General features: G+C 47.0%; 2 pseudogenes across 1 annotated transcript; both read left to right on the top strand.

Moving 5' to 3' along the window:
* Nucleotides 1-6: 6 nt before the first annotated feature.
* Nucleotides 7-6409, top strand: Gm46892 (annotated as a pseudogene). Its single transcript, XR_001784558.2, has 2 exons — nucleotides 7-1522; nucleotides 5869-6409. The product of XR_001784558.2 is annotated as a predicted gene, 46892 (transcript).
* Nucleotides 6410-6588: 179 nt separating this feature from the next.
* Gm46857 lies at nucleotides 6589-12480 on the top strand (annotated as a pseudogene).
* Nucleotides 12481-23448: the final 10968 nt, after the last annotated feature.

The raw sequence follows: 23448 nt of genomic DNA, 5'->3' as shown, positions 1-23448 counted from the left end.
GAATTCCACCTGCAGAAGCAGCTGATTCACCTCCGCTGGGGGCTGCCCCAGAGGATCCAGCGCTCCATGAATATGCTGCTCTCCTCAACAGACCCGCAGTCCCTGCCCTGTGGCAGCAGTAGCTTACCCAATGTGAGCATCTCACAGCCCGGGAAACCAGAGGCCAATGGGCCTGGTGACATGTTCTCACTCACAGCGGGCAAAGGGACAATCCCCATGCCACACTTGTTTGCCAAGACAAGGGAAATGTTGAAAAGCCATGTTGATTCCAAATGTGAACAGATCCAGGAGGGCAAGGTCCCGGCCCAAGTCTGGAAATCTTGGGAATGCAAAATTCCTGGAAGCTTAGCAACAGTGGCTCCCTTCCCTTGGATTCCACAAGGCCAATGCAGGAAGTTACAGGCAGAAAGTAAAAGTGACCCTGACTTACTTCACAAAGTTGTTCCCTGGAAACCAAAGACCCTCAGCCAGGAGACACAAACCTTATCTGGTACTCTCTTTGAACACTGTAAGAAGCCCCAATCCCTGCCTAAGGAAACCATTAAGAAACTGGAGACAACTTTACATCATAAGTATCTGGCCTTCCTGTCAGGCCTGCCTGCCCTTTACTGTGTAGCTCTCTCTAGGCCTGCATCCCCAGCAGTCACTAGCCAACCTAGACTCAGAGAGAAGATGCCCAAAGCTGTCAAAAGCCCATCAAATGCTCTGACTCAAATAACCCCACTTGAGCCCTGCACTCAGGATGACAGTGGGGTGTCTGCGGACACTGCAGAAGAGTTCCAGCCTGGAGCAGAGGCAGACAGAAGGACAGAGAAGGTGCCTGCAGAGAGTCAGCCTCCCCCATGCAGACCCTACCCAATAAACACACATATCTTGGCCAAACTGAATTTCCACCTGAAAAAAAAAGATCCTAGCAATGCAGTTTGGGATTTCTGAAAAGGAAAAGAGAGAATACAAGGAGCTGGGTACAGCCGACCTAGAGAGCGAATCCATCCAGGAATTTCTCAGAAGTCTACACATGTCAGAGAGCACACTGCTTCAGGAACAGCCTGTCGCATGCCCATCTCTGCCAGCCCCAAATGCAAAAGGGGTCCACCCTAAAAAACAGCCAGCTTCTGCAGTACAGGATGTGTGTCAGGCGCAAAGGCCTCCTCCTTCCAAAGCAGTGCCCCATAGTTCTGCCCAGCAGAGCTCCAAGGCCTCGCAATCCCAAAGGGATAAGACCCAAGTCTGTGTTGACATGGAAGCTGGAGGGAAAAGGTTCAACCTAGAGAAATCCAAAGTCGTGGGGGACCTTGGAGAAGGGGACGCAGGTCTTGGGTTTTCCCTGGTCAGTCAAAAGACACGCCAGGATGGAGAGCAGGAGAAGAGGCTCCTGCACAGACCACTCCAGGGCTCCTCACAACAGGGTCACACCTTTCATCTTGAGGATGCCTGTCCACACAGTCCCCGGGAGTCCCCTGAGCTCCAGTTCCCAGACCCACCTCCAGAAGTCTTCATGGAGACAGACTCTGAGCAGGACATGTGTTATTAGACGCGTTCTCACGCCCGGCCAGGAAGAACACCACAGACCAGAATCTTCTGCGGCAAAGCTTTATTGCTTACATCTTCAGGAGCCAGAGTGTAAGAAGCAAGAGCGAGCGAGAAGCAAGAGAGAGAGAAAAGCAAGAGAGAGAGAAAACGAAACCCCGTCCCTCTTAAGGAGCATTCTCCTTCGCCTCGGACGTGTCACTCCCTGATTGGCTGCAGCCCATCGGCCGAGTTGACGTCACGGGGAAGGCAGAGCACAAGTAGTCATAAGATACCCTTGGCACATGCGCAGATTATTTCTTTACCACTTAGAACACAGCTGTCAGCGCCATCTTGTAACGGCGAATGTGGGCGCGGCTCCCAACATCTCCCCCTATCCTTTTAATAAGAGCAAATAGGCCACCCATATTAATGAGAGTGGAGATAGAGGTCAAATCCCCAGTGTGTAGGTAAAGGAGCCATGTACAGGATTAGCTCTTAGGCTCACAGGCTTTTACCCAGAGCAACCCTGACCTGCTCCCGTGTCGTTTTGCCTGGGGGAAGGGAACTAGGACACTGAACCTTCATGAAAGATGACATGTCTCCCTAGAATAGGCTCATATATGCCGCAGAGCCTTTCCATTGCAGTGTTTAGCCTTGCAACTCTCTCGGGCTGCTGAAGCACACTCACTGTATCCCGTGCAATGAGTCTAGCCTCATGGGATATAAGAGCTGAGTGGCCAGCGACCTATTGCCTAAGCATAGATAACCATATATCAGGGGGAGCTCCATGTTCTAGTCCTGCAAGCGCCTGGGCAATAACCACCTTGTCTCTCCTAGTTTGGGCCTTAAGCTTACAGACCAATCAAAGAAGGAACACTAATCCACAGCAAAGTGTATCTCCAAATAATATTAATCCCACCCATTTTTTAAAGAAAGAAAATGCTGAGGAGATCCAATTGGGTAATCCTTTGGTCAGCGACAGGTCCAAGCGCGTGGAGTTGACCTGAAGTCTCAATTCCCGAAGGATCTGTTCAAATTCAGCCATCCAATTCTGTAACATATACTGAAAAAGACTTTTTGACAAATTAGCTGTCCTAGTAAATTTAACATACTGAATGGAAATAACACACAATCCCGGAAACTTTTGTTCACATCCCTGCTGAGTTATTTGTCATAATACATCTAGTTGTATCTGGACAAGATCTATGAGTTGATTAACCAGCATGAGACCTCTCTGTATCTTGACATTAGCTGAGGCCTGTTCATCTATGACTGTAGTCACTGAGGCTGACAAAGTGTTAATGGTGTCAGTCGTCTGGACCTGTCCAGACAGAGCCAAGGCTGTCTGAATTAAGGCTAAACCCAGTTCCCAGTTAGTGGTAAAAAAGCAGGAGGATACTTGAGCATTATACATCACCGTCATTGGGAGTGGAAATATCGACATTATCCCCCAACGCTGCTCTCTCATTGGACAAAATAAGGCCCAAATGCTGCATAATATCCCTTCCCCAGAGGTTAACCGGGAGTGGGAGCACATAAGGTATGAATTTCCCTTGCTGTCCTTCAGAGGATTCCCACGTCAAGGCAACGGAGCTTATAGTGGGACATGATTGATATCCTAGGCCCTGTAATGAATGAGATGACTCTGTGGTGGGCCATGCTTTGGGCCACCAATGTGTAGAAATTATACTTTTATCTGCTCCGGTATCAAGGATGCCTTCAAACTCTTTTCCGTTGATCTTAAGGCAGAGCTTAGGTCTATTATTCAAAGATACAACCAAATAGGCAGAATCATTTCCTGAGGAGCCCATCTTCTTTATCTCAGGTCCTGCAGATTTTTCCCTGGTATTATCAGGGAGGAGCAGCAGCTGAGCTATCCTATCTCCTTTACTAATAGAAAAAACGCCTTTAGGGCTTGAGCACAGGACCTGTATTTCAGGGGAATGTTGACAATCCATAACTCCAGGGTGGACTACTAAGCCCTGTAAGGTGAGTGAACCCCGGCCGAGAATAAGGCCCATGGTTCCCGGGGGCAAGGATGGTATAGGCTCCACTGGCACCGGCTGAATACTCATTTGAGGCATTAGTAGGAAGTCGGAGGCGGCACGCAGGTCCACCCTTGTGGGTCTTCCTGGGTCCTGACAAACCGGTTCCCATATCTTTGAGGGCCCTGGGACCGAGGGCCCGATGACCCGTTTTTTGGCACATAAGCTGATTGACTATCAGGTGGGGGAAGAATTCTGCCCTTTATATCCCTCACAGAGCGACACTGGTCGGTTCTATGATAACCCTTGCCACACTTAGAGCAAAGAGTGAGAGTCCCTCCCTGTTTATCTGGAGCTCTGCAATCTTTCTTAAAATGCCCAGGCTTTCCGCAGTTAAAACATGTCCTCTGATCATTTCTGCTCATGGAGCGGTTCTGAGATTGGAGGATGGCGGCCGCTAAGCCTGCATTGGTGAGAGGTCCCCCAAGCTCTCGACAGACCCTGAGCCAGTCTTGTAAGCCTTTGTTCTTTCTTGGGGCTATGGCCGCTCGGCACTCCTTTGTGGCTTGCTCATAGATTAGCTGTTCTATCAGAGGCGCAGCTTGTTCTGACTCTCCAAAAATACGCTCTGCTGCCTCTGTCATTCTGGCCACAAAATCTGAGAAGGATTCCTGAGGTCCCTGGATTATCTTTGTTAACTGACCAGTGGTTTCACCTGCTCGAGAGAGCGCCTTCCAGGCCCTAATAGCCGTGGAAGAAATCTGGGCATAAGCTCCCCAATGGTAGTTTGTCTGATCAGCAGAATAAGCTCCCTGACCCGTTAACAAGTCAAAAGTCCAATCTCTCTGCTCTGGAGTCAAAGCAGCTGCGTTTGCTCGGGCCTGCGCTTGTGCAGCTTCGTGCCAAAGCGCTCTCCATTCCATATATTTGCCCATACTAGGGAGAGCGGCTTTTACAACCGTTTGCCAGTCAGCAGGAGTTAGTGCCATGCCGGCGAGCCTGTCTAACTGCACCAAGGTAAAATTAGCATTGGTTCCATATTTACGGACCGACTCGGCAATTTCTTTAATTTGTAAGTATTCTACCGGAGCGTGGACACGCCCACCCTCGGCTCCTTCAAAGACCGGAAATGCCTGTTGTATTTTCCTTTGTTCCTCTCTGGGAATGAATGAGTCTGCGCACTGCCTCTCTGCGCACTGCCTCTCTGCGCATTGCTGACGCACTACGCAGGGCGGGGACTCCGCATAGGGCGGACCTTGAAGCCGACTGCCCTGAGGCCAATCAGCAAACTGGCCTTCGCCAGCCGCTTTTGGCTTTTTTCTTGACCAATTAGCTGGCTGGTAATGGGCTGCTTCTTCCTCCCAGTCTGTTTCCTCAGAGGAGAATTCTTCATCTGCTTCAGAACTACTAAGAGCTGGCTTCCTGAGCTCATCTAGTGACGAGTATCTCCTAGAGACCTCCGCTAATTGATCTTTCTTCTTTTCCCTTTTTCCTCTTTTTCTTCTAATCTCTCTCCAGGTATTCCTACCTAACCTTAACTTTTCCTCGGGTTCAAGACCCTTGGAAAGGCCTGTATACTTATTTTGTGTACCATATTTTCTCTTTGCTCCTACTCTCTCTCCCCGCTTTACTTCTGATAGCTTGTCCTGAATTTCATCTAGAATCCGCCCTATCTTAACCACTTGATAACATGTGAAAAGGAACAAAAGGGCTCCTAACATTAGAAAAAATTCAAGGCCAAACATTTTCCACTTTACTTCTGATAGACTGTCTTGAATTTCGTTAGAAAGTTCAAGGCCAGGCTTACCTCGTAAAGCTGTACTCACTGGTACTCTCGTTCCCCAGCTGAAAAGTTCTGAATTCATACAGTTGAATCCTTCTTAACAGTCTGCTTTACGGGAACCTTTATTACCGCGACCCGCAGTTCTGGTTCTGGAATGAGGGATCTTCCTTGCGCCAGTCCCGAGTTTTTTCTCGTCCCGGATTTCGGCACCAATTGTTATTAGACGCGTTCTCACGCCCGGCCAGGAAGAACACCACAGACCAGAATCTTCTGCGGCAAAGCTTTATTGCTTACATCTTCAGGAGCCAGAGTGTAAGAAGCAAGAGCGAGCGAGAAGCAAGAGAGAGAGAAAAGCAAGAGAGAGAGAAAACGAAACCCCGTCCCTCTTAAGGAGCATTCTCCTTCGCCTCGGACGTGTCACTCCCTGATTGGCTGCAGCCCATCGGCCGAGTTGACGTCACGGGGAAGGCAGAGCACAAGTAGTCATAAGATACCCTTGGCACATGCGCAGATTATTTGTTTACCACTTAGAACACAGCTGTCAGCGCCATCTTGTAACGGCGAATGTGGGCGCGGCTCCCAACAGACATGGAAGACAGTCAAAGCGAGGAATCCATTGTCCCAGATCGTCCTCTGAGAAGTCAGTGATGGCCTCCTTATTAACTGCTCCCCATATTGTAGACAGTAAGCTCCGGCCTCGCTCCCGGCAGCTTGGCTCTGTCTCAATATTAGGCAACTCCCGCCATTGCCCTCGGCACTGTCCTAGGTTGGCTTATGCCACTCACCACAGAAACCTACCCTAGCTCCCAGGGTTTACTTCAGAAATGCTCTTCTGGTATTGGAGACCGCCCTGCATGGTGACAGTTTCTAGGCTCCCCAACCTCTGTATCCCTTTAAGAGCACAGCATTGTCATTTTCTTTGATGAACAGGTAGGGACTGCACTACCCAAAATGTATTTTCTATCTCCGAATGAGTTGTCTGTCGTCTTTGTCTCTGCTGTACATTATTAAGAGAAGGTATGAAGGAAATAAAAATGCCCTCATCCTGGGAAGGAGACTTGAACTTACTTCAGACAAGTCAGTTTTCCTTACCCCAACCTAGAATGTGAATTAAACACTTGACCAGAAAGGAAGTCTCTCGTGTATTATACAATAAAGATAAAGATCAGGCTTGAGTTCCTTCACCAAACTCTGCCTGGCTCATATTTTGGGGCCAAAGGTAAAGCGATAAGGGAAAAATTGTGATGTTCTCAATTTAATTATGAAAGTCAAGGGCTGGAATGAAAAAGAAGTAAAAGAAATTAGTGACGGCAGAGAACCATCAAAAAAGATTCTTCACGGTTTGGGACCTTTCCATCCCTTCACAGTGAGTCCTTGGATGTTACTTCCTTGAGTTCTCAAGGTACCTGCAAGAAAAAGGATATGTCTAAGCCCTCCACAGATGCTCAGCCCTCAGGGGTACTCTCGGGCCTTTTCTTACCCAAAACACCATGTAAGTCAGCCTTTCCCTCTTCCCCGACCTCTCTGAATGGCAAGACTCCCTGTGAGCGTGAAGGAGCACAGATTACTGTCCCGTTCCTGTCGCTGGCTGAGTGTGAAGCACTGGAACGCCACCTCCTAAAGAAACAACTCAGCAAGCTTCAGTGGGGCCTGCCAGCTCTCCTCCTCCAAAACCAGCGCCGAATGCTGTGTGAAGCACCCAGTGAGGCTAAGACAGTAAAAACTTCCTTGGCAAGGAAGCCCTTTTTACATCCCACCAGGGACATCTTCCCAGAGCACGCAGGAAGGCTGCTGGAATTCCACCTGCAGAAGCATCTGATTCACCTCCGCTGGGGGCTGCCCCAGAGGATCCAGCGCTCCATGAATATGCTGCTCTCCTCAACAGACCCGCAGTCCCTGCCCTGTGGCAGCAGTAGCTTACCCAATGTGAGCATCTCACAGCCCGGGAAACCAGAGGCCAATGGGCCTGGTGACATGTTCTCACTCACAGCGGGCAAAAGGGACAATCCCCATGCCACACTTGTTTGCCAAGACAAGGGAAATGTTGAAAAGCCATGTTGATTCCAAATGTGAACAGATCCGGGAGGGCAAGGTCCCGGCCCAAGTCTGGAAATCTTGGGAATGCAAAATTCCTGGAAGCTTAGCAACAGTGGCTCCCTTCCCTTGGATTCCACAAGGCCAATGCAGGAAGTTACAGGCAGAAAGTAAAAGTGACCCTGACTTACTTCACAAAGTTGTTCCCTGGAAACCAAAGACCCTCAGCCAGGAGACACAAACCTTATCTGGTACTCTCTTTGAACACTGTAAGAAGCCCCAATCCCTGCCTAAGGAAACCATTAAGAAACTGGAGACAACTTTACATCATAAGTATCTGGCCTTCCTGTCAGGCCTGCCTGCCCTTTACTGTGTAGCTCTCTCTAGGCCTGCATCCCCAGCAGTCACTAGCCAACCTAGACTCAGAGAGAAGATGCCCAAAGCTGTCAAAAGCCCATCAAATGCTCTGACTCAAATAACCCCACTTGAGCCCTGCGCTCAGGATGACAGTGGGGTGTCTGCGGACACTGCAGAAGAGTTCCAGCCTGGAGCAGAGGCGGACAGAAGGACAGAGAAGGTGCCTGCAGAGAGTCAGCCTCCCCCATGCAGACCCTACCCAATAAACACACATATCTTGGCCAAACTGAATTTCCACCTGAAAAAAAAGATCCTAGCAATGCAGTTTGGGATTTCTGAAAAGGAAAAGAGAGAATACAAGGAGCTGGGTACAGCCGACCTAGAGAGCGAATCCATCCAGGAATTTCTCAGAAGTCTACACATGTCAGAGAGCACACTGCTTCAGGAACAGCCTGTCGCATGCCCATCTCTGCCAGCCCCAAATGCAAAAGGGGTCCACCCTAAAAAACAGCCAGCTTCTGCAGTACAGGATGTGTGTCAGGCGCAAAGGCCTCCTCCTTCCAAAGCAGTGCCCCATAGTTCTGCCCAGCAGAGCTCCAAGGCCTCGCAATCCCAAAGGGATAAGACCCAAGTCTGTGTTGACATGGAAGCTGGAGGGAAAAGGTTCAACCTAGAGAAATCCAAAGTCGTGGGGGACCTTGGAGAAGGGGACGCAGGTCTTGGGTTTTCCCTGGTCAGTCAAAAGACACGCCAGGATGGAGAGCAGGAGAAGAGGCTCCTGCACAGACCACTCCAGGGCTCCTCACAACAGGGTCACACCTTTCATCTTGAGGATGCCTGTCCACACAGTCCCCGGGTCTCACTATGTAGCCCTAGCTGACTCAGAACTAACTCTGTAGGCAGGTCAACCTCTAACTCTAAGAGATCTACCTGTCTCTACCTCCAGAGAACTGGAATTAATGGCATACCACCATGCTGACCCTTCTCCCTCCTTTAAATCTGGTTTGTAACTTCTATCCTATTGCCTGTCGTTAATGGGATAGCCTTGGATTCATGTGTATATCCTGATCTCAACAACTTGGTCAGGTCTTAAATATCCACAAAAGGAGGGTCTTGCCCAGTGGCAGAGCACTAGCCTCACATATGAAGGCTTTTGATTTGCTCTTGAGTTCTATAGGGAAAAATTCAGAACACCAGTGACCCCAATACTTGAGAATGTTCAGAAGTTAATTATGGCAAAGATAGGTGCATGCCAGAAACTGTTCTCAGGGACAGACTCTCTTTTAAGATCTACCAAAGTCAGGTGTGAGTTCACGACCCTCTTTAGAACCCCACCTACCACACATCACATGAAAAGCCTCAGTTTACCCAGGGTCCCATGCCTGCAGACTACTGACCCCCTACAGTCTGACATAGCAGGTAAAAGGGAACAACAAACTAGGCAGACATGCCTGATCCAAGTCACCCTTAGGGAACCATCAAAGTCCCAGGTGCCCCAGAAGGGGGCCCTGGCACAGGCATGGTTCCTTTTATAGCTCTATGGCAAGCTTAAATGTTAGCTGCAAGCCCAGCCTTACAGCCATACTCCTAATCAAACTCCAGCCTCATTCCCAGAAAGAGAAGGGTGGTGTGGTAAATGCCAACAAGGTGCTTGAATGGCCAAATGAGCACAGAAGGCTTTGGTGTTCCTTCTCCCTTGGACCTGGATGGCCACCTGCCCTGCTTGGATAGCTCTGGAGAGACTTACAGCCTCACACAGGGAACCTAGAAAGCAGCCCAGCAGACTCTCCCCATATCAGAGCAGAATTGCACATAACCATATATCCCTCCCTGAATTGTCTTAGAAGTTCAGAACCAACCTCCAACATACAATGTAAACTCCTTGGCTGATCCTAACCTCAAACCCAAATTCAGTGCCCGACTCCATTCTGTCTTCAAAAGACCAATCCAACATATGCCAGCCTTTAACAGCAAGAATCACAACCCAGTTCAAAACCCCACACTAACATCAGCAGGATCCTTCCCTGTGCTGGCCATAACCCTATTCTAATCTGCTCCCCCAAACCCGTTTTTTGTTTGTTTACTTGTTTGTTTTGTTTTGTTTTATTCTGTTTTTTTTTTTTTTTTTTTTTTGGCATGGAAAACTTTATGTGCCAAGATTGTTAGCCACACTAAGAGCAGCAGAGAGGATGACTCCTCTTCCTCTCATCTGTCACCTTCACTGCATAGGTAATGAGTTCACTGGAGAGAGCAAAGTAGCTGCAGGTCTCTTGGGAGAAAAACAAGACTTTCAATAGCCTTTTGGAAGAGAATGATAATTACAGTAAGATGTAGCTAAGTGTCCTGGCTAATTTACTGTCAACTGAACACAAGCTAGAGTCATTTGGGAAGAACCCTCAATTGGGAAAATGCCTCCATGTTAGTAAACAGCACTCCTCCATGGCCTCTGCATCAGCTCCCGCTTCCAGGTCCCTTGAGTTCTTGACCCAACTTTCCAGGACGATGGACTACAAGCTACAGGATGAAATAAGCCCTTTCTTTCCCGAGGTTTCTCTTGGTTGTGTGGTTTTACCATAGCAACAGAGACCCTGTCTAAGATGCTAGGTAAAAATGCTAATTAGAATAAGGTTGTGGGGAGAGGGGGCAGGGCAACATGTGAAACTAATTGAGTACTACAAGATGTTGAGAAAAGAGGACAGAAAGAAATATCCCATGCTGAACCAGAACTGGTTATGTGTGCTTTGACTCATTTTGGCAGAATACATGGTGAGATACAGTTTCTATCATGAGATGGGTCCTACTATGAGACAGGACCACAAAATAAAGAGGGAAAAGAAGGAAGGGGCTGGGCGGGGAGACAAGAGGAGCACATGGATATTAAAGGGTGACCATTTGGGACTGGACAGCCATTTCCTATGAACTTCCCTGGGGAGGCCCTCCTCTCCCAGCTTCCCTCAGCTGCCTCTGGGTAGGGCTGGTGCCTTGTGGACTTTTCTATCCACTTTGGCGTGTCCATTGGTGAGCAGGTTCTATTTAGGAATGTATATGTACACACATGTATGTGCCTGCAGGAGCCAAAAAAGGAGGCCACGAAACTGAAGAAGAACAAGGAAGGGTTATGGGAGGGTTTGGAGGGAGGAAGGGAGAAATGTAGTTGTATATTAAATATATTGCATTATATTATATTACACTCTCAAGACTGTATAAAAATAAAAAGGGTGGTTGACTTATGAAGGCTCGGTCCGAGTCAATTTATTAACCCACTCATGAATTAACATGTCAGTGGATTAATAAGTTGTTGCTTGCATGTTTTGTTATAGCCACGCTCCTTGTGCTCAGCTTGCTCTGTGTTACCATGGCCATCACAGATGTCAGGCAGATGCTGCCACCAGGCTCCAGAACCTTGAGGAAATAGATGATTTCTTTATAAGTTTTCCTCATCAATTATGTCATCTGTGGCATTCTTATGGCAACAGAAAATGGACTATTCTATGATTATAGGAAATTATAGGTCACAACAAATGATAAAGCTTCTGGAATATAACAGAGAATGTCTTCATTATGACTTAAGAAAAGCTGTGCCGCAGATCTAGCCCAGGGACCCCGCATACCAGGCAAACATTCTCCCATGGAGTTGCATCTCCAACCCTTTCATTAGGAATTTCTCGATGGTAAACAAAATTCCTTTAAAAATTACAGAGCACTAATCCTAAAATGAGATTGATACATTGGTGCATTTTAAACATCAGGGTTTCCTTTTAAAGAGTGGTGTGGTGGTTTGAAAAAGAGTGACAGCCCCTACCCCCCCCCACACACACACACACAGATTCACACATTCGGAAGCTTAGCCATCAGGGAGAGTAGTTTCCAAAGGAATGACCTCAACAAACAAAGGAAGCCTGAAGGTTTTATCTGGGGGCCTACCCACAGTCACATAAGAAAACACATTAGGAACAAGCATAGTCTATGGATGCTCACGTTCCTGAATAGTTACAGTTTAGCATCATTGTCTTTGTTAAGGTTTCTACTGCTGTGGTAAAGACCCGACCAAAGCAACTTAGGGAGGAAAAGGCTTTATTCAGCTTACACTTCCAGTTAATAGTCCATCACTGAGGGAAGTCAGGCCAAGAACTCCAGCTGGACAGGGACCTAATACAGCAGGAACTGGTCAGAGGCCATGAAGAGGTGCTGATAACTGCCTTGCTCTCCATGACTTGCACAACCTGCTTTCTCATACCACCCAGGACCACCTGCCCAGGAGTAGCACCATCTACAATGGGCTGGTCCCTCCTGCATCAATAACTAAGCAATACAAAGCCAAGCAGCTGAAACAGTTCTGAAATTGATCCATCCTCGAACCAAACACCTTTATTTACAGAGGAAATCAATATGAGCAGGTTATTAAGCGCTTTGAATAGGCACTTCAGTGCACTATGTTCTTCGGGAAGGATCATCTATAGTGTGCCTGCCTCCATAACAAAAATAGAAAAGATAATGTGGTTTTGATTTTCTTGTGAATTTGTGGGTTTTTCAAGACAGGATTCCTCTGTGTAAACTTGGGTGTCCTTGGAAATTGCTGTGTCAACCTGGCTAGCCTCAAACACAGATCTGACTGCCTTTGCCTCTCTAGTACTGGGATTAAAGGTATATGTCACCACTGCCCAGCCTATTCTAATTTTTTAATGGAATTTTTCTAAGTAAGTAAGAAATTATATTTTAAGGATCTCTTATCAATTCAGTCCTAGTTTCTGCCTCTGTAAAATTACACATATTATCTACAGTTAATAAATTAACCAACCTGTAACAGTACTTATGCTTGAAAGATCTTTCTTTTTGTAGTTTTAAGAACTTAATTTACATGTACAGGATGCCCTCAGCAGACATTAAATCATGTGTAGAATGTACTCATCTTCAAAACTGCAGGATTATGCATCTGAATAAGTGTGCTGTTGTCAAAGAAGTAAGAAACAAAACAAAATAAAAAACTCAGAACTCCTGCATGATTAAAAAAAAAAAAAAGAAAAAGAAAATAACACACAAGATTGCCTATAGACCAACCTATGGAGTCATTTTCTTAGTTGTAATTTCCTTTTCTCAAATGACTTTAGCTTGTGTCAAGTTGATAAAAACAAAACAAAACCCAACCAGGACAGTTCATGAAAGGACAGTTGACTGGTTTTGGTCATGCTTAGCTCAGCGTTCTGGGCCACAAGTTTAAGAGGTTAAACAGGTAGACACGAGCATTTTAGGGGTATGCTCCACTGGGGTCCTAGGGACGGCTGACAGGGGGGCCTCTTGGCAGGTGACTTAGGGTTTCTCTTGCTGTGAACAGACACCATAACCACTGCAACTCTTATAAAGGACAACATTTAATTGGGGCTGGCTTACAGTCCAGAGGTTTAGCCCATTGCCATCATGGTGGCTTGCAAGCAGACATGGTGCTGAAGAGGTAGATGAGAGTTCAACATTTTGATCCACAGGCATCAGAAAGAGAAGTGGTTGAGCTTCTGAGACCTCAAAGCCCATCCCCTACTCACATACTTCCTTCCTCCAACAAAGCCACACCTCCTCCAACAAAGCCACACCTCCGAATAGTGCCCCACCCCCACTACCCATGGGCCTATGGGGGCCATTTTTATTCATGCCACCAGAGTAGGGTCAATTTTTTTTTAATCCTTTCACTTCTGCACCCTATTGCTCTGGCATAATAAATCCAGGAAACCATAATTTGACATATATTACAAATATATTATAGGATGGAAATGTTTATAATCTCTCAAACTTTAAATCTCTGGCAGAGATCTCTTTCAGTCTTTCAGGACCTCTCTGAAGTTTGTGTGTGTGTGTGTGTGTGTGTGTGTGTGTGTGTGTGTGTGTGTGTGTGCGCATAGGGGGCTAGAGGACAGCTTTGACTGTCAATCTAATGATACTATCCACCTTGTTTTTTGAGACAGATTCTCTCACTGGCCTTGAGCTCACCAACTAGGCTGGCTGGCTAGGGAGTCCAAATGTCTGTCTACCTTTGTCTCTCTGGTGCTGAGATTACAAGTATTTACCACCATGTCCTGCTTTTTAAAATGTGGGTTCTGGGCCTCGAACTCAGGTCCTCCTATTTTATGAGGTAAGGCAACTGCTTTATGGACTGAGCTATCATCTCAGCTCTCATCTGCCAGTCTTTATGGCCAGACATCCTTGACAAGGCTTCTTTTTAAAGCAGGGACTCCTTTAAATCTCCGGTACCTCTGAAATTAGCCAGGGCAGAGGTTATTTTCAACCTCTGCCAGACCTGGGGACCAGTATCAACCTCAGGCTTCAGGCTAACCCCCTTGTGCTTGCTTTCTGATGCATCAAGTTCCTATTTATTTTGTTCTAAGACTCTTGTGGACAACTCAGGGTCCAGGCTCATCCCCTGATTGTGTGAAGTCACTGGAGTGGCTTCCAACTTTGCCCAGAAGCACATGAGCAGTGTAGGGTTAGTGAGATGCTCTTGTGCAGGGGTCAAGCCAGGAAGGCTGCCTCTCTTCATTGACTCTGTGCCAAGTTTACATAAGACTGTTCAGCACAGACTGGAAACAAGACAGATTGTGGGCTAAGAACCCCAGCATGCATTTCTTGGAAATTGGCCTCTGTCCTGGCTGGTTTTATGTTAACTTGACACAAGCTAGAGTCATTAGAGAGGAGGGAGCCTCAATTGAGAAAATGCCTCCATTACATCAGGCTTGTAGGCAAGCCTGTGGGGCATTTTCTTAATTAGTAATTGATGGGGAAGGGCCCCACCCACTGTGGGTGGGGTCACCCCAGGCTGGTGGTTCTCACATCTAGAAGAAAACAGGATGAGGGAAGGCTTCAGGGACCTGAAGAAGATAAGGACTCCACAGGAAGACCACAGAGTCAACTAACCTGGACCCTTGGGGGCTCCAGAGACTGAGCCACCAACCAAAGAGAGAGCATGGGCTGGACCTAGGCCCCCTGCACATGTGTAGCAGATGTGCAGCTTGGTCTTCATGTGGGTCCCCCAACAACTGGAGTGGGGGCTGTCCCTGACTCTGTTGCCTGCCTGTGGACTTTGTTCCCCTAACTGGACTGCTTTGTTTGTCCTCAGTGGGAGAGGATGCACCTAGTCCTGCAGTTACTTGATGTGTGTGTGTGTGTGTGTGATACCCAGGGAGGGGCTCCCCTTCTTAGAAGAGAAGGGGAGGAGAGGAGGGAGTGAGGGAAGAATCTGTGACTGGGGAGGGGTCCTGTAGAGTGAATAAATTAATTAATAAATAAAAATTAAACTGGGCTGGTGAGATGGCTCAGCGGGTAAGAGCACTGACTGTTCTTCTGAAGGTCCTGAGTTCAAATCCCAGCAATCAACATGGTGTCTCACAACCATCTGTAATGAGATCTGACACCCTCTTCTGGTGCGTCTGAAGGCAGCTACAGTGTACTTATATTTACTAAATAAATAAATGTTTGGGCCGGAGCGAGCAGGGACTGAGTGAGCAGAGGTCCTAAAAAATTCAATTCCCCACAACCATCTGTACAGCTACAGTGTACTCATATACATAAAAATAAATAAAATAAATCTTTAAAAAATAAAAAGTAAATAAATAATAAAAATTAAGCTATGGGGAACCACAAAAAATATAAGAAAGAAAGAAAGAAAGAAAGAAAGAAAGAAAGAAAGAAAGAAAGAAAGAAAGAAAGAAAGAAAGCAGGCTGAGCAAGGCATGAGGAGCAAACCAGTAAGGAGCACCCCTCCGTGACCTCTGTACCAGCCCCTGCCTCTGAGTTCTTGCACTGTTTGAATTCCTGTTCTGACTTCCTTCAATGATGAACTATGATGGGGAAGCTCAAGCCAAACGAACCTTTTCCTCCCGAATTTGCTTTGTTCACAGCAATAGTAACCCAAAGGAGGACAGCTTCTAAGCCAAATAAAAGGTTCTCAAACGCATAAGAAATCACAAATCCTGATAGCTGAGGCCACATGAAGTTACTACACAGGCCTCCAGAAAAGGCAGGTGGCTGCCAGGGAGGAGCTGGCAGGGCCCTCAACAACCTCCCTGGGGCTGCTGCTCTTCTGTCTCCCGGCTAAGGAGTTGGAACCATGTGCAGACCACCCTGTGGTGTGGGCTTCTGTGCTGGTTTGTCACTTGCAGGCAGAAGATGTCATTGTGGAGAGCACAGAGGACACAGAGTTCCTGAAGAAAGGTGCCGTTCATACAGTGGACACAGCGAGGCCATTTTGGTTGTGTGTGTGTGTGTGTGTGTGTGTGTGTGTGTGTGTGTGTGTGTGTGTATCATCACATCTGTTCTGCCTTCTGTCTGAACAGGAAACAGGGAGGATGAAGCCTATGACACGCCCCTGTTGACTCTGGCGATGGGGGCGCAGTAAGAGACCCTTACTCATTTGTTTCTAGGAAACAAGTTTAAGGCGGACCCTGCTTCCATTGTCACGCCCGGTGGCGGCCGAGGTTCACAAGCCTTTAAAGAAAGCAGGCAGAAGAGACAGGCAGTTCCTGCAGAGCATTTACAGGAGCCTTCCTATGTCTTCTGCTCATAAAAGACTAACAAACACCTAGAATGCTTTAAAGTTCTGAGAACAGGGATTTTTTTTTTTTAAATATACGTGAGCGTCTTTGTTAATAACCAAAGCCCAGAATTTCTGTAAGTTCGACAGGAAACCTCAGCGTGGTGTCAGACAGTGGGACTGCCTGAGCTTCAGGCCAATTAGTTCTGGTGCAGGGCGATGACTAGACACAAGGCAGGAAGCGCTAGAGGGCGGCACCCGCACATCCTAGACTCGCTCCAGGGCTGCACCACCTCTCACTGGCTGGAATCTTTTGGGTCAGTTGCTCCTGTGTATCTCAAGCTTGGCTTTTCATCAGACTCACTCACCAACGGCTTGTTATAAACAGGGCTGTCTGTAGTATTTGCAGGGCCCCGGAGAAAATGAAAATTTGTAACATTTCAAATGGGCAACTGGAAAGCCACTCAGGGGTACCTTGGGGAGCACATGTAGCCTTGTTAGGTAGCTTAAATCTGAGTCCTGCTGAAACTATGGACTGTGATTCAGGGATAGATGGGGTGTCTCTCAGTGGCAGAGCACCTGTTTAACATGCACAAGGCCTTGGGTTCAGTTCCAAGAGGAAGGGAAGAGGAGGAGGAGAAGCAGAAGAGAGGGGAGGAGGGCAAGAGGAGGAAGTGAGTGAAGGGGAAAGAGGAGTATTGTAGGAAGCCATCGCAAAGGGGAAAAAAAACACACATATAGGAGTCATTTTTCTCTATATTACCAGAATTAAGTTAGAGTAGATCCAATCAGAGATATAAGAAAATACTATAAATACTATAAATAATGAACAACATGAAAAAATTAAAATCCTACTAGGATTATTCACTAAATGCAAAACAAGGCACTAAAGAGGGACAACAAGAAAAATCAAACTGTGAGACTTACGTTTAACAGTAAAAACAGCACTGGAAGAATATGAGGCAGATTGTTAATCAGATTGAAAATGAGGGCCTGGGGCTGGAGAGCTGGCTCAGCAGGTAAGAGCTCTTCCAGAGGACTCAGGTTTAGTCCCCAGCACCGCAGCTCACAATGGTCTGTAACTCCAGTTTCAGGGGACCTGATACCCTCTTCTGGCCTCCAAGGGCACCAGGCATGCACATGATATATATATATATATATACACACACAGGCAAATCACCATACACATAAACATAAATAAATCTTTAAAATGAGGGGCTAGGTGATGATAGAGTGGGTAATGTGTTTACTGTGCAAGCTGAGTTAGCTGTTTGTTTGTTTGTTTTTTGGATTTTACCGAGTGCTGGAATTAAAGGCGTGTGCCACCATGCCCGGCTGCAAGCTGAGTTTTGTATCCCCAGCCCACAATATAAAACAAAGGCAGCCTTCTGGGGTCATGTGTGCCTGTATACCCAGTGCTTTGCAGATATGCTGGCTTTTGTCAACTTGGCATAAACTAGAGTCACTTGAGAAAAGGGAGCCTTATCTAAGTAATAACTTTCATCAGATCGGTCTGTACTCATGTCTCTAGGGCATTTCTTGATTAAGGATTGCTGTGGGAGGGCCCAGCACCCACTGGGCAGGTATTCCTCAGTTAAACACACACACACACACACATACACACACACATACACACACACACACATACACACATACACATACACACACACACACATACACACACACAAATACACATACACACATACACACACACATACATACACACATACACATACACACATACACACACATACACACACATACACACACACATACACACACATACACACACACATACACACACATACACACACATACATACACACATACACACACACATACACACACATACACACACATACACACACACATACACACACACATACACACACACATACACACATACACACACACACACACATACACACACACACACACACACACACACACACACACACACACACACACACAAGAGAAGCTGAGGTTCAAGCCATAGAGTGATCCAGGAAACAGTGTTTCTCTGTGGTCTCTGCCTCTAGGTTCCTGCCTTGAACAGGTGCCCCAGCTTCCCTAGGTGAGACGGACTGTTACCTAGAAGTTTCAGATGAACCCTTCTCTCCTGCTTGGGTTTTGTATTTTATTACAGCATCAGAAAGAACACTAGGTCAGGGTCTAATGTCACCACTCTCTTTATCCAAAGACTTCTATTACAACCTTTCAAACTCTGCGAGCGCGCGCGCACGCGCGTGTGTGTGTGTGTGTGTGTGTGTGTGTATGGTGTATGTGTGTGTGTGTATGTGTGTATGTGTGTGTGTGTATGTGTGTGTGTGTATGTGTATGTGTATGTGTGTGTGTATGGTGTATGTGTGTGTGTGTATGTGTGTATGTGTGTATGTGTGTGTGTGTGTATGTGTGTGTGTGTGTATGTGTGTGTATGTGTGTGTGTGTGTGTGTGTGTGTGTGTGTGTACATGTTTGTTTACACCAGAGGTTCACATCAGGTATCTTCCTCAATCGCTCTGTTTTTCAAGACAGCTTCTCTCAGCGAAGTATGAGCTCACCAGTTCTGCTAGGCTGCCTGATGATGGACTCCAGGGACCTGCCTGTCTACACACTACCCCTGGGATTACAGATGTGGGCCTCTATGTGGGTGCTAAGGATATAAATTCAGATCCTCATGCATGTGTGGAAAGAACTTACCAACTAAGGCATTTCCCCAGCTCTGTATACTTCTGCCTTTAATGAAAAGCCCTACCTGTGTGGGGAGTGTTTCCCTTTTGTCATCTGTCTCTTTAACAGATGTTTATCATTCTCCTTCTCTGGGACTATATTGGCGGAATGAATGGAGATGGTGTGGTAGGTGGAAATGATTGTGGAAGAGATGCCAAGAAAAATGTACCTCAATTCACTATCAAAATATTAAAACAAGGCTGGGTGATGATGCTGCACACCTTTAATCCCAGCACTCAGGAGGCAGAGGCAGAGGCAGAGGCGCAGAGGCACAGAGGCGCAGAGGCGGGTAGAGGCGGGCAGAGGCGGGCAGAGGGGCGGGCAGAGGGGCGGGCAGAGGGGGGCAGAGGGGGAGCAGGGGGGGCAGAGGGGGAGCAGGGGGGGCAGAGGGGGGCAGAGGGGGGCAGAGAGGCAGGAGGCAGAGGCAGAGGAGGCAGAGAGGCAGAGGCAGAGGCAGAGGAGGCAGAGGAGGCAGAGGCAGAGGCAGAGGCAGAGTAGGCAGAGGCAGAGGCAGAGTAGGCAGAGGCAGAGGCAGAGGCAGAGGCAGAGGCAGAGGCAGAGGCAGAGGCAGAGGCAGAGGCAGAGGCAGAGGCAGAGGCAGAGGCAGAGGCAGAGGCAGAGGCAGAGGCGGCGAGGCGGCAGAGGCAGAGGCGGCAGAGGCAGAGGCGGCAGAGGCAGAGGAGGCAGAGGCAGAGGAGGCAGAGGCAGAGGAGGCAGAGGCAGAGGAGGCAGAGGCAGAGGAGGCAGAGGCAGAGGAGGCAGAGGCAGAGGCAGAGGCAGAGGCAGAGGCAGAGGCAGAGGCAGAGGCAGAGGCAGAGGCAGAGGCAGAGGCAGAGGCAGAGGCAGAGGCAGAGGCAGAGAGGCAGAGGCAGGTGGACCTCTGAGTTGGAGGTTAGACCACTACAGAGTGAGTTCCAGGACAGCCAGGGCTACACAGAGAAACCCTGTCTTGAATAACGAAATATGTGTGTGTGTGTGTGTGTGTGTGTGTGTGTGTGTGTGTGTGTGTGTGTGTGTGTGTGTGTATAATTAACTATTAACTTAATTTCTGTCTCTACTACAAGATGTAGGCTCTAAGAATTTTGAAGTCTCTTCATCTACTACTGTTTGGTCACCAATATCTAGTGCAGGACCAATTGTAGTCAATAATTGTGGAAAACCAATGAAGTAAAGAAATGAGAAAAGCAATGTATGCTTTTCTCATGGTGCTGGGGTCCTTTGAAGGATCAGGTATGGAGGTTGTCATGTGTTTTCAAGCTATCTCGGTCACTTTAAGTAGCAGTCTGTATTATCCCAAGTAGCAACTGTTAATAGTACAGGGACAAGTCACTACTGTAAATATTAACTCCCGAGAGGAGTTAAGAAAGATTTATGAGGTGAAAATCACCCCAGGTCCCCTGGAATTATCACCCTCTTACCACTTTCCTCCTGAGCACTGGGCTCTTTAGTGAGCTGAACTAGGAAGGCAGGGATCCTGTCCCAGCTTAGGCTGAGATTGAGACACCCAGCCTGCTCTACTGTGATATTTGCATTTCATACTAAATTTGTCTATAACATTATAAGTTTCACACTCCTACATTTCTGTTATAACATCATAATCATAAAATGACATTTTTGTCTTCTTTTTTGCAAGTCAAACGAGCACTTCCATATATAAACAGAGAAGAGAAATTGCTGGTCATCTCCTTAAATGGTTTGGGGGCTTGCTACAAGGCTGAGGCTTAAGTGTCTGGAAGGAGCCATGTCCTGTGTGGGTTCTCAGCTGTCCTCATGACTTCTGTGTTCCCCTGAGATGATACACGGTTTCGAGGTTGTCCTGTGAAATGTTTACCATATATTATTCCTAACTACTCTTACAAGATTTCTGACAAAAGAAAGCTGTCTCACTAAAGAGTGTGTATAAAGTCCTGCAGGCCTAAGATATAGAATAAAGAGAGCTGAGGAGGAAAGAGAGAAGAGGAAGAGGAGGAGAGAGAGAGAGGCTTTGTAGCCAGTGTCCCCCTTGGAGCAAAAAGGATATGTGCAGAAAGGGGCATCAGGAAGCAACACAGCCCAACACGAACTTCTCTAAAGACCCGGGTCACTTCCAGACATCATGTATGAAGATTTCTAGTAACCATAGACTATGATATGAACTCCTATCACCAGGAAACTGAATCTGTAAGCAAGACAAAGAAACTAATGAATACCTCTCAGACCGGTCAAGGACTGTCTGAAAACTAGCCCAAGGGACCTTGTTAATAGGTTCCTCAATTTTAGGAACCACTGATAGCCTTTAAAAAAGACTCACAAGCTTGAGTCAAGGTCTGGAATGTAAAAGGGAAATTGGGAAACCGCATTTCAGCCGGAGATGTATCTAGGCAAGAACTCAGCCAAAGATGACATTGTCTGAGGCTGGAAAAGAAGCCGCGTTCTCTGTCTGAACAATGCCAAGTCAGTGCATTTCAAGGTTGTCTTGGAGGGACTGTGGCTTTGCTCTCAATACATAGGCTAAATCCTAAATGGCAGGAAAACATGGGTGTTTATGTTGTGGGGTAATGGCAGCTATGTTCAATTCTTGATTGTTTTGTTTTGGAGCTGGTTTTGTCAGTTATGATTGGTCTCTTCCTTTGCACCTGTTTCTTTCTTGAGTTCTCTCTCTTGTCCTCATCTCATGGTTTCTCTCTCATTTCTACTTTTTTATTTCCAGTCCCCTCTCCCTCCCACCTCCTCCTCTTCCCCCCTCTTCCCCCCTCCTCCCCCTCCTCTTTCTTTTCTTTTCTTTTCTTTTCTTTTCTTTTTTTTTTTTTTTTACAATTTTGTAATTAGGTATTTTCCTCGTTTACATTTTCAATGCTATCCCAAAGGTCCCCCATACCCACCCCCCCAATCCCCTACCCACCCACTCCCCCTTTTTGGCCCTGGTGTTCCCCTGTACTGGGGCATATAAAGTTTGCAAGTCCAATGGGCCTCTCTTTGCAGTGATGGCCGACTAGGCCATCTTTTGATACATATGCAGCTAAAGACGAGAGCTCCCGGGTACTGGTTAGTTCATATTGTTGTTCCACCTATAGGGTTGCAGTTCCCTTTAGCTCCTTGGGTAATTTCTCCTCTTTTTTTTTCTTTTGAGACAACATCTCACATGTATATCTGCTTAGCCTCATACTGGCTAAGCTGTCCTTGATGTCTCAAAGACCCACCTGCCTCTGTCTCCTGAGTGTTGAAATCAAATGAAACCAAATCTGCTCTCCTTTTACCTTCTTCTTCTTTTTTTTCCTCTTTATTTTGTTTTTTTCGAGACAGGGTTTCTCTGTGTAGCCCTGGCTGTCCTGGAACTCACTCTGTAGACCAGGCTGGCCTCGAACTCAGAAATTCACCTGCCTCTGCCTACCAAGTGCTGGGATTAAAGACATGAGTCACCAGGCCCAGATCTTTTTACTTCTTAAATATAGCTTTCTATAGCTTTAATAACCATTAAGCTCTTTGTGAGGTTCAAGTTCCAAATCCACGAAAGGATGTGAGTCACGGGAGGGCAAAAGGCTAAAGAAGATGCAAGGAGCTGTAGACAGGCATGGCAGCCTTTATTTACCCAGGTGATGGCTGTCACAGGCCACTAGGCACATGTCTTTGAAGGCAAAGACACATGTAGACCACAACCAAGGTACGTAGACGTAGGCAGGCAGGCCTACAGAGGGACACACAGCCCTACAGATGGACACACAAGCAGGCTGGTGAAGGTACAGGCAAATGCTCTTGATCTCAATGCCATATTCATATAAAAGTGGTGCTCGGCCCAAAGTTGTGCCTTAGTTAGGGTTTTACTGATGTGAACAGACACCATGACCAAGGCAATTCTTATAAAGAAAACAATTAACTGGGGCTGGCTTACAGGTTCAGAGGTTCAGTCCATTATCATCAAGGTGAGAACATGGCAGCATCCAGGCAGGCATGGTGCAGGAGGAGCTGAGAGTTCTACATCTTCATCCGAGGGTTGCTAGGAGAAGACTTACTCCCATGGGGTTAGAATGAGGGTCTCATTTCCCACCCCCACAGTGCACACTTCTTCCAACAAGGTCAATCCTACTCCAACAAGGCCACACCTCCTAATAGTGCCACTCCCTGGGCCAAGCATTCAAATCATCACAAGTAGTTTGATAACAAATTATATCACCATTTACTTTGGGATTCTTGGGTGAGCTAGTGTCCACCATTTTGTGCTGACTCAGACCCCTGGATATATCCACTGTCACTCATCTTGGATCTGTCAGGTATCAGTGATATTTGTTTAAGTATAAGCTGGCCCATCCGGCCCTCTATTCTCAGTAGCACACTCCTTTGTTTTCTAACTCTATGGACAATGTAACTGAAGTACCCAGGCGCCTTTTACTACATTTTCCTACCGAGTCTGTGGTCAAATCATTATCTACATTATTGCTGTCTGTTTCTCTGTCCAGTGTCTTTCAGTTTGGGGTGCTCCCCCTACTTTCTATTTGATAATTTTTTTGCGGGTCTTCCCACATAAAATGAGCTGGGTGTATTCCTTAAATCCTAGTA

Source organism: Mus musculus, chromosome 4 (assembly GCF_000001635.26).
Source record: "Mus musculus strain C57BL/6J chromosome 4, GRCm38.p6 C57BL/6J".
Lineage (NCBI taxonomy): Eukaryota > Metazoa > Chordata > Mammalia > Rodentia > Muridae > Mus > Mus musculus.
The sequence above is the reverse complement of the archived record's forward strand: the minus strand, read 5'-3'. Positions and strand labels throughout refer to the sequence as shown.